Source organism: Dermacentor silvarum, chromosome 1 (assembly GCF_013339745.2).
Source record: "Dermacentor silvarum isolate Dsil-2018 chromosome 1, BIME_Dsil_1.4, whole genome shotgun sequence".
Classification (NCBI taxonomy): domain Eukaryota; kingdom Metazoa; phylum Arthropoda; class Arachnida; order Ixodida; family Ixodidae; genus Dermacentor; species Dermacentor silvarum.
Window position 1 is genome coordinate 423,368,288 of NC_051154.1, and position 10,641 is coordinate 423,378,928.

Sequence of the window (10,641 nt, forward strand, 5' to 3'; positions counted from 1 at the left end):
AGACACAGCGTCCAAGATAACTATAGTGACCAAGTCTGCAATCAAGAATCTTCCACTGATGCCCTGGACACGTGAGCCCCTAACCGTTGTTGGTGGATCAAGTGTGCATCCCAAAAGCACGGTCTACCTGAAGATTACAGTGGGCCCCATAACAGCTCTAGTGGAAGCCGCTGTGATCAGCAATAATGTCTTGCCAGTGATACTGGGTGAAGATTGGTTTCGTTCCAGCAATACGAGACTTGTATTCAAGCCTCCAAATCCAGCCAAAATCCATCATCTGGCCTCTGGTACAGTCATACAGGCGCACCAGAAGCTGTATCCGCCTGCCTCATGCACAGTAATTCTTCGGCAGTCTTTCCTAGCTCAAAGTACTGAAGTGCCATGTTCAGACGGTCAGCAGGAAGCACCTGTCCCAGGAATGGAGTCCCGTTGGAAGCCTTTGTGCAAAAGCCTGCCAGAACAAGCCCCTGTTGCTCCAGAAGGTACAGTAGCCCATCCTGATCATCCTCCCGCTTTTGTGGCAAAGGACTTATCAGAGATGCAGCAAGTAGCTCTGGCTACGGCCCTTTCAGATCATCGTCTCACTTTTGCTTGTGATGAGGATGACATGGGCCATTTCAAAGGTGTGGAACATTGCATAAACTTGGTGCCCGATGCCGTGCCGTACAGCCGAAGTCCATGTCGACTTGCCTCTCTTTTTGCATTGCTAGTGCTGTACTTTTTCTTTTTCTTCTCCAGTTGTGTAAGCAGCAAGGGCTCATTATTATTTGTCCTCCGCAAGGCCTCCCCAGAAAATCAGTCATGCATAACTAAGTTAAAGGAAACAGCATTCGCTGTAAACACTACACTCAATACAAGCACTGGCTTCAGTCCATTTGAGTTGCTCTACGGGTACATCCCAAGGCTACCAGCGGAACGCTACCGACGACCAGTGAGCAACTCCTCGCTCACAGAGCGTCTTCTCGAAGTCCAAGCACATCGTACTGAGGCCATGGCTAACTGCGAAGAAGCTCATGATTGCAGGAAGCACATCTATAGCAGAACGCATCGTCCGCATACATTCAGGGTTGGTGATTTTGTGTGGATCCGTCGCCAACAAGCTGTGCTTCAAAGGCTTGAGAAACTGTCCCCTCGCTTCAGAGGCATCTACCGCCTAGCAGAATGTCTTACGCCTGCCACATTTAGGGCCATCCAGGTTTCAAGTCCGTCCACCAGGCACTCTGCTCAGCCAAGAACAGTGCTCATTTCGCAACTGAAACGTTATGTGCCGCCACTGCCTGTGAAGTGCCTGGAAGACACAGCGTCAACTTTGTCTTTGTTCTCTTGATATGGGGTTTATTGGCGTTAGGTCCAGCTCAAAGAGCACCCGAGCAGTTCTAGCCAAACGCCAGCGCGAGGCAAAAACCAGCGACACCGATCCGTTCGTCTTTCTCTTCCTCACTTCAGCAGCCATGCGACCACAGCTGTCTAACTTCGCTTGTGCTAACTTCGTCATTACAATGGCCCCACGAGAGAAGACTAGCCATCCTGGCGACTCACGGTGACGACACGATAGAGAGATCGTAATACGGTTTAAGCCGGCTGACGTACACAGTCTCGCGACCATGACGCCGCAGATCGTCAGACAGCGTGAGAGGTTCGACCACATAGTTTACAGCAGATGTACAGGCGACGATCCAGTAGGGTCCGTGGTATTGAGCCAGCAACTTAGACGAAAGACCGGGAGCGGGAACAAGATTCGCCTTATTACCCTCAGCAGTGCGAAACGCCCAGCCTGCAGCAATCAACCGGCAGTGTATCACGTAGCTCAGAAACAGCATCTGCTTTGCCGCTGAACGATCAGCACCCAGTCAGAGAGCGCAGGCTGCCCATCCATCTTCAGGGCTATGAAGTGGACTTTTGAAAGTGCTGTGCTTGTGCCTGTTGCAATTTCTTTAGAGTTTGTCTTTGCCTGATTTTGACTTTAATCCATGTAGAACATTTATTGCCTTGCCTCGTCTGTTGCTATTTGCCTGTCATATGCCTGTTTTCCTGCCTCACCTATTCATGCCTAGTATTGCCATGCACTGCCTGTTGTCCATGTCTAGTGTTTTCTCCCCTTTGCCCAGCCTTACTTCACAATTGTAATCAAAGAAGACTTTGATCATAAAAGAGGGGCCGGATTTGAGGTACCTCCAAGACTCCCACGTGCACTTCGCCAACCGCCCGACAGATGGCAGCACCTGTCTGACGTTCTACCCTGCTTTCCCGCCTTTAGCTTGGAGAGGAGGCTGAGTGAATGTCGACCTGCGTCGACGTTACTGCCTTCCTGCCAAGCCTCGAGCTTGGCAGGAAGGCAGTAATATATATATAGTGTAACGTTTGTGTTTTGGTTGGCGAGAGCTTATCCATGTGACCCACATTTGGCACACTCTCAAAGTGCCACTGGCTCATCATTGTCAATTGCTTAGTCGCTTCCATGGCAGCATGACACCTAGCAACCACCTGACATGTCTCCTAAAAAAATCTTAGCATAACGTAGCAATAAATAGCAATTAACTACGTAAAATCTTGCACTAACATAGTAATACATAGTAAAACTTCGTAAGCCTTGGTCGACTCCCACCTATACCACGCTGTTTCTTCAGCTTTGCACCACTAGTGCAAGTTGCCCTCATTTTTTCCCACGCTCTAAACATAGGTTACCTTCCATCTTTTCCGGATACTTGACTAATCGGCCTGTTCACTGTTCAAAGGTGACTCCCGCATAACTTAAGTTACTCGCTAAGTTTTTGAGCGATAATAGTCTCTGTACGTGCGAATGAATCCTTGTATACCGAGGTGCCCAAGCTACGATGAACATGCCATATACTGTACCCTCCCCTTCCCCATATTCAATGCACCGCAGTACCCTTTATTTTTGTGCAATTAAAATATCAAAAGGCGCGCATAAAGTGCCTCTCAACCAGCTCCCAATTAACCGGGGATGCCAGGATGACACAAGGTGACGACTGAGTACGTCCTTGCGATAACCACTGAGCATGTTTAAATAAGTTGCAATGTAATTTCAGCGTAAAACGTACGAGACAAGCTCAGCAATACAGGTAGAAGTGAGTTTTGAAAACAGCGAAATATGCAAATAGGGGAGATTAAACCCTGTGGAGAATAAAACCCCGTACACGGGAATGGATGTATGAAGGAAGGAAGGAACGCCTCCTTCCTCCATGCACGAATAAAATGCAGTATTAGCGAATTTCATCTTTATGGCGATGTGGCACCTGCGGTCAACCCTGCTACAGTGTTCTACTAATACACTGTACCACGGCCGGTACGCGTACTTCCACTTCCTAGTAGGTACAGCGTTTGACCGCTGGCGCCACGCTGCGCCGCTCGCGCGTACCATGTTTCTAGCCACCGCCGTTGGAACGGAGGAGGCGTTGACGGAGAAAACGCTGGGCTGGTGGTGACTAGCCTGCTGTTGGGATCGGTGATATTATAAACGCATCACTGTTTTGTTGATCCAAATATAATCTCACTATCAGGGAGGGAGCAGTCTACCTGACTGCAGCAGTAATTTTTTATTTGGGGTGTAGCTACGCTGCGCTCTGCAACACCCCAACGACCGCCGTTTCGCGTCGGCGCCCGGTACTACGGCTGCCGCCGTGGCACCGGGGTTCAAACGACCACGCTGGCAAACAGAGAGGAAAAAAAAGAAAAAGAAAAGCGAGATATTAAGAAAAAAAATTTCTAGCCAAGGTGGGATTCGACTCAATGTACGCATGATCCCAAAGCGAGCGCCGTAGCCACTCAGCCATACAGCCACTTTTTTTTTTTTTCTTTATTACATGGGAGCAGACTCTTCAGCCACACAAGAAACAAGGTGCTACAGGTACATCTTCAAAAGTCAGGCAAGCATGTGCACGCGTCCAATAAACGCATCCAGTCCGGCGCTGTTTCTTGAGCAGCGTACACACTACGGACGTAGGCAGCAGATTCCCGAAAAAACGACCGAGTGCTTCGCGGTGGTTCAGCGTACCTGTCACACATTCTACTGCGCCAAAGACTATGTAGACCAAATACTATGAACATGTCATATGATGGGTCACAGGAATCTTTAAAAGGTAAGAAACGAATTGTGTATGGTGTGATGTCTAAGTCTTTAAGTGTTCTTTGGAGATTGTCCCAGAAGAACACGGCATCCCTACAATCGACAAAACAGTGATCAATCGTTTCAGCATGTGGACACAAATGGCAGTTTGTAGACCACGGCACGAAACAGCCCCTTTTTTCTAACCAGGTTTTGACAGGAAGGGTTGCCGAATGTAAGTTAAAGAAAAAAGTTTTGATCCCTGGAGGAATGATCATTCGACGGACACGCTTGAGTACATCTAAGTAGCAACATTCCAAATAAGGCGCACGATAATGGGGAACAGGAAACAATGTATCTATGCAGCAGAAATTTCTTTCCGTGATGCAGTGAAAATATAATCCAAGCTAAAGCGAGCTTTAAGAAAGTGAAAGCCTTCAACGACCTCTTTCAAGAAGCCCCAAGGAGCAGGTGGTGCATCACTGACAGATGACGACACAACTATTTCTGGAAGGTAATTCATTAATCGAAGTTGTAACATCTCTTAGAAAAGGACTGTTTACATCACGTAAGAAGAATAACCGGGAGACAAGTTGCCTAACAAAAAGGTGAACTAGGCCAAGACCACCCCTCTCAAGAGGAAGAAAAAGGTTATCACGCCGCATGGCCTCAACACGTGAGCTCCATACATAGGTAGCAAACACACGATGGAAAGCTTGCAACCTAAGTCGCGAGCAGTGCAATACCTGCAGGACATACATAAGTCGAGCTGCTAGAAACAGATTGCAAGCTTCAGCTCGGCCAAATATGGACAACTGCCGCCCCTGCCAGTTGTTAACCTTACGTTGTACTTCTGCAACTTCCGCTGACCAGTGAGGATTACTATTGCGATATTGAGAGAGGGGTACACCTAAGTACCTAAAGTCTTGCCTCCACTGAATACCTGCGAAGTGAGTTGGCATTGTACACCATTGACCGAACCAAAATCCGGAACTCTTCTCAAAGTTCACAGTTCCACCAGAAGCTGAGCAAAACAGCTGCGTTATGGCAAGGGCAGTCTCCACACTTTTCTTGTCAGCACAGAAGAATGCTATGTCATCTGCATAGGCAAGTACCCGGATCTCATTGGATAACAATCTGAACCCATGAAAGGTATGATCCTTCAAAATTCGTGCACAAAGCGGTTCCAAGTACAAAGCGAATAATAGAGGTGACAAGGGACAACCTTGTCTTACTGATGCCCTGAGGTGGATAGATTCAGATAGACAACCATTGACTATTAGCCTTATTGTGCCATTAGCATAACACATGGAGATGCCTTTAAAAAGAAGAGATCCAATGTTTATGTGCTCTAAAACACTAAACAAGAAGCAGTGATTAACTTTATCAAATGCTTTGCCAAATCAACCTGAACTATTGCAACCTGACCCGCACTGTCTGTCACACACTCTAGCACAGACCGTGCAACGTGGATATTTGTCTGAATTGATCTTTCTCTAATGCCACATGTTTGATGGTCTCCCACCAATGATCGAATTACTTCTTGAAGACTAGCTAATATCTTAGCAAATATTTTGTAATCCACGTGGCAAAGTGATATGGGGCGATATCCCTCAACTTTCTGCAATTTTGTTACATCACTGCTTTTTGGAATAAGTACTGTGTGCCCTTGATAGAGCGTGGCAGGTAGGTATCCAATCCTGTAAGCTTCTTCATACAGTTTAAGCAGAAAGGGAGCCAATATAGAGCAGAAACATTGATAAAATTCCGCACTCAAGCCATCAGACCCAGGAGTTTTGCCTTTAGTTAGCGAAGCAATGGTTGCTTCCACTTCCTTGATATTTATGTCTCTATCAACGTCATCGCATTTTTCTTGACTGAGCTGTGGCAGCAATGAAATAAAGTTTTCCGTTACAGCTTCACTCTTAATTGCTTTATGAGACTGAAAGATATTCTCGTAATGATCCGTGAACGCTTTCATTATTGTATCCTGGTCATTAACAATCACTCCGGTATACTCTATCTCGAGAACTTGCTTCGACAGAGCATGCTGACGCTCATCACCAAGCGAACGACTACAAGGCTGTTGCTCCAAATACCGACGAGTACGCGCTCGAACTAGTGCACCTCTGTATCTCTCAGTGTCCATTGTCTGCATTTGTGCCTTAACGTTGTAAATGTCCTCAATGTACTTGCCAGGATGCAGGCATTCAAGTTCGTGTAGCGTATCTAGCAACTTGCACAACTCTTTATATTTTCCTTTTTTCTAAAAAGACAATATGGAAGCTTCTTCAATGGCTATCATTTTAACTTCTTGCTTGAATATCTCCCACTGCGCAAAGACAGATAAAGAATTACGACTTGAAACGTCAATAAGAACTTCCGGGACGCGCTTGAGAAAAGGCTTATGTAAGACTAACTGATTGTTAATTTTCCATAAATCCCAGTTCATTCGCGAACTTTGACACTGCCGGTTGCCAAAACAAACCGACACCAAACAATGATCACTGAAGAACACAGGGTGCACACTGTAGCCGTATAGTCTAGGGAGGATAGGTAAAGATACATAAATCCGATCAAGCCTTGCATGAGATGTACCTTGAAAATGTGTGTAGCGAAAAGGGACCTTTTCATGATCCCCTACATCAACAAGCTGGTAGTCACATGTCATGGCATTCAAAACGTCAGCGCTGGTATCATGGCGTTGCCTTGTAGACGACCGATCCTGACCACTACACACACAATTAAAGTCACCTAAGACAACTAATACACGGTCATTGCGTAAGTGCTGGGTCAATGAGAGAAAGTAGTCCTCCCGGTCGCGTGCCTTACGTGGCGCATACACGCAAAGAAACCTCCAAACATGACTATCCATATTGACATCACACCATACAAGGCGCCCTTCCCTATCAGTGCACAGTCCCAACACGTTGCATTGCCGCGTTTTTCTCACAAATATCATACATCCTCCAGAGACACCAATCACGTGGCTGACACATACTTCATACTCCAAAAGAAATGGAGCTACAGCAGCCGCTGTGTCGTCATCGGATTCAATTTTTGTTTCCTGAATTGCAATAACATCTAACGCTCGGCTACGCAACAAGTGTAATAACTGACCCTGCCGTCGCTTACTACGTAAGCCACGGACATTCAGTGTTCCAAACGTTAAGGGAAGGGCGCAGGGGCGGATCCACGTTATTTCTGAGGGGGGGGTCAGCTTCTGTCAATGATGATTATGGTGATGATGATGATAGCAGTCTTTCTTATTTACCAAAATTTACCGTTTTTCCTCACGATAAGCCCGCGTTTTATACGGCTAAAGCAACACCTGTAGCTCTCCGTGGTGGCTCAGTCAGCTCAGGCGTTGAGCACGAGATAGCCGGATCAAATACCGGCCGCGGCGGCCGCATTTCGATTGAGGCGAAATGCAAAAACGCCCGTGTTCTTGCGTTGTAGTACAGGTTAAAGAACCCCAGGTGCTCAAAATTAATGCGGAGCCTTCCACTACGGCGTGCCTCATAATCAGAACTGGTTTTGGCACGTAAAACCCCAGAAAGAGGGAAAAGACCTGTAGCGAAGCCAGGTATCGGTTTCTCCGAGCTTATAGGAAAAGGACGTTACCCAATACAGCCATGTGCTTGGCGGCTGCGCCTGATAATACAGGGGGTTCAAAACTAAGCTTTATGGTTTTCTTTAAATTAGGCACTGGGAGGCATGCGAAGACCACCTGTGCAAATAAGTTATGTGGCTAAGGGGGCACAAAGTGAGATGATAATTATCGGTGTGAGCAGTCCAATTAACTAAAATTGAACAATTATTTTTTGTTTACTGCAGTAAGTGGGTATGTTTATATTGAAAACTTAGAGACAGTCGAGTTTCTACACAGTATCAGTCGGAAGAATTATTCTAACGTGTCCGTGCTCCGAGATATCAGACTCCAAATTTTAATTCTCGTACTGCGCAGAATAATCGAGAATAAAGACGCGACAATTCTCATGAATTCCCGTGAATGATCATGAAGCTCAGTGACCACTTCTCTGGAGGGATGGCGGTGCCATCTTCTCTCTTGAGTCGTGGTGGTGTGTTGACTAGAGGGACGTTCTTGAATACGGGCGTAACGGTCCGTTCCAACGCAGCAACCACTGCGCTGGCTGTTTACGATATGCGAATCACCGCATATAAAGACTCACGACGCCACCTACAAGAATAAGGATGTGGCATAGTAGGCGAGAGCGCGAGCCAGCGTCTTCATGTTTTGTTTCCCACGCGACGTCATCCTTTTACACAAGGCGCGCATCTGCTCCCGTTTCTCTAACCACGCGACGCCATCCTAGGCCCGCGCGCTGGCGTTGCCCGCTGACGTCACGCTCCCCCACTTCGCCCCGCTCCGCGAGAACGCCGACTCAAACAAACGGATCTGGTGGGCTTGAGCCTCCTATGCTTAATGTACGACAATAAAACTGCGAAGTTACAATGAAAAACTTGTAGCGTACGAACGGTACTGTGCTCGTACTGGATATTGTCAACGTGTAACTGTGATCAGAATGAGTGCTACAGTTAAAAAAGTTGCCTATGCGTAGTTCTTATTTTAGCTGTTAGTTGTTATTATGTATATATGAACACTTCAGCAAGAGATCTCTTTCATTAAGCAGGTTGGTCGCGGAACCGATGACAGCCAATGAGGCAACCGTTGACACCCCAAGGGGAAACTAAGTTAATCGGGCACGAAGGCGCTCGAGCGGACCTCGGCGTGTTTGGCAAAAGGGACGTCCCCTCGTTCATTCGACGCCACCGACGGGACGAGTAAGGCACGGCAGGCGTAAGGAGGTCCAAGGTGTTCATGAGAAAAAATAATGACGGCAACTTCGCGACACCACACTCCTACGGAATACAACTAAGCTTGTGAGCGAGCTAGCTTTACTTCTATGCATGGCTGATACCACTGGTACTCGCGAAAAATACTTTTGAAGAATGCTGGTGGCCACATTATTTTTTTTTTTTGCGACAGGGCCATCCCCCTGTCAGCGAGGGGGCGATGCAGAAATTTTAAGGGGGGGGTCAGGACATCCGGACATCCCCCCTGGATCCGCGCCTGGAAGGGCGCCCGCCATGATTCCACTACTGAGGCGCAGCGCCTACACGTAGCGCTGCTACCTTTGTTCTGCCTGTCCCATCCCTTTGAGGTGTCGCAGCTGCAGCAACTTCTTGAACTGCAGCGGCATCTGCACTCACAGGGGCTCCATGAAGGGGTTTCTTCGCCTTAGCTGCGGCGACCTTTGGCTCTTTCCCAGAGCACTCCAAACCATCTACCGGCGCTGGACGCTTCTTTGATGTCTCAGTCATTTCAGTATCCTCGGCAGGATGAAGCTGGTCCCGAAAAGGTGGTGATTCGGCCCACGTTGCACAAGGGTCCTTTTCACGGTTAGTCACTGTTTGTTCTTCAGTTGTTCTCTCTCTCTCTCAGTAACCTTCGCTGTAGCTGTGTCCGCAGCTGTCGATATTTGCACTTCTTCAGCCCGGTGGTCTTCAGCAGGCGCTTCGCCAGAGGCATCTACGACCTCACTTACATCCATGAGGTGGTTAACGATGGTGTCATCGTCCACCGGTTTACTGCCACGAAGCTTGTCAGCATACGTGCCAACGCATGCCTCTGCGTTACGACCATAACGGTGGCACTTCGCGCAGCGTGGTGTTTTGCACTGTCTTCTTATGTGCCCTACTCTGTTGCATCGAAGGCACAAGGGAGGTCGTCCGGGAATCAAAAGTAAGCATTGATGTCCGAAGATCGTCAGAAGATGAGGGAGGGAACTGGTAGAGCGGCCTTCTTTGAGCGTGAATTCTACATCACGATTGGTCATCTGCCAACTCTCCATGCCTTCGCAACGCCACATTTCTCTGGTTATGGATTGCACCATGCCATATGGTTCCAACGCTTCAACGATACGCTTCTGTTCTAGGTGAAGAGGAAGCCACAGAAGCTTCATTTTGATGTTCCGGCTTTCTGGGTCGATGACAAGGCACTTGAGTCCTTTGATTAGTAGCTCACCTTTATCGACGAGCTTCTGCTTGGAAAGGCTGTTGGCACAGGTGACGAGCCACAGATGGCTCTTCTGATACTGGCCTGCTCCGAGAATGTCCTTGGTATCGAGCACCTAGAGCAGGGCATCACGAAAATCCGGGGCGCGGTACGGCCGACCAGCGAGGTCCGCGTGTAGGAACACTGAGTTGAGAACGGTGTTTCCCGATGGCAAACGAGGAAGAACGATCTTGTAATTACCGGTAACGGTAGACGGTGCAAGAGATCCTCGGCCTAGGGCCGATGCGCTGTTACCAGCAGAGCACATTTTGAACACGGCCGTTCGAAGCGGCTTCTTCTTCTTCCACTCAGCCATACAGCCACGCTTGCGAAGGTTGCATTCATGCGAACCATATGATTGCCTTCAAGCGCTCTCGGCGAAAGAAACCACCTAGAAACGCGGTACGCGCGAGCGGCGCAGCGTGGCGCCAGCTGTCAAACGCTGTACCCTACTAGCAATTGCAGTACGCGAATTTCATCTTTATGGCGATATGGC

The 10,641-nt window shown here is 48.0% G+C and overlaps 1 protein-coding gene across 1 annotated transcript in view; it reads right to left on the reverse strand.

Annotated features, from left to right (window-relative positions):
- The window catches only part of LOC119437635 (60S ribosomal protein L34-like), a 262,305-nt gene that overhangs the window by 233,203 nt on the left and 18,461 nt on the right, over positions 1-10,641 (reverse strand). The gene's annotated exons all lie outside the window — the stretch shown is intronic.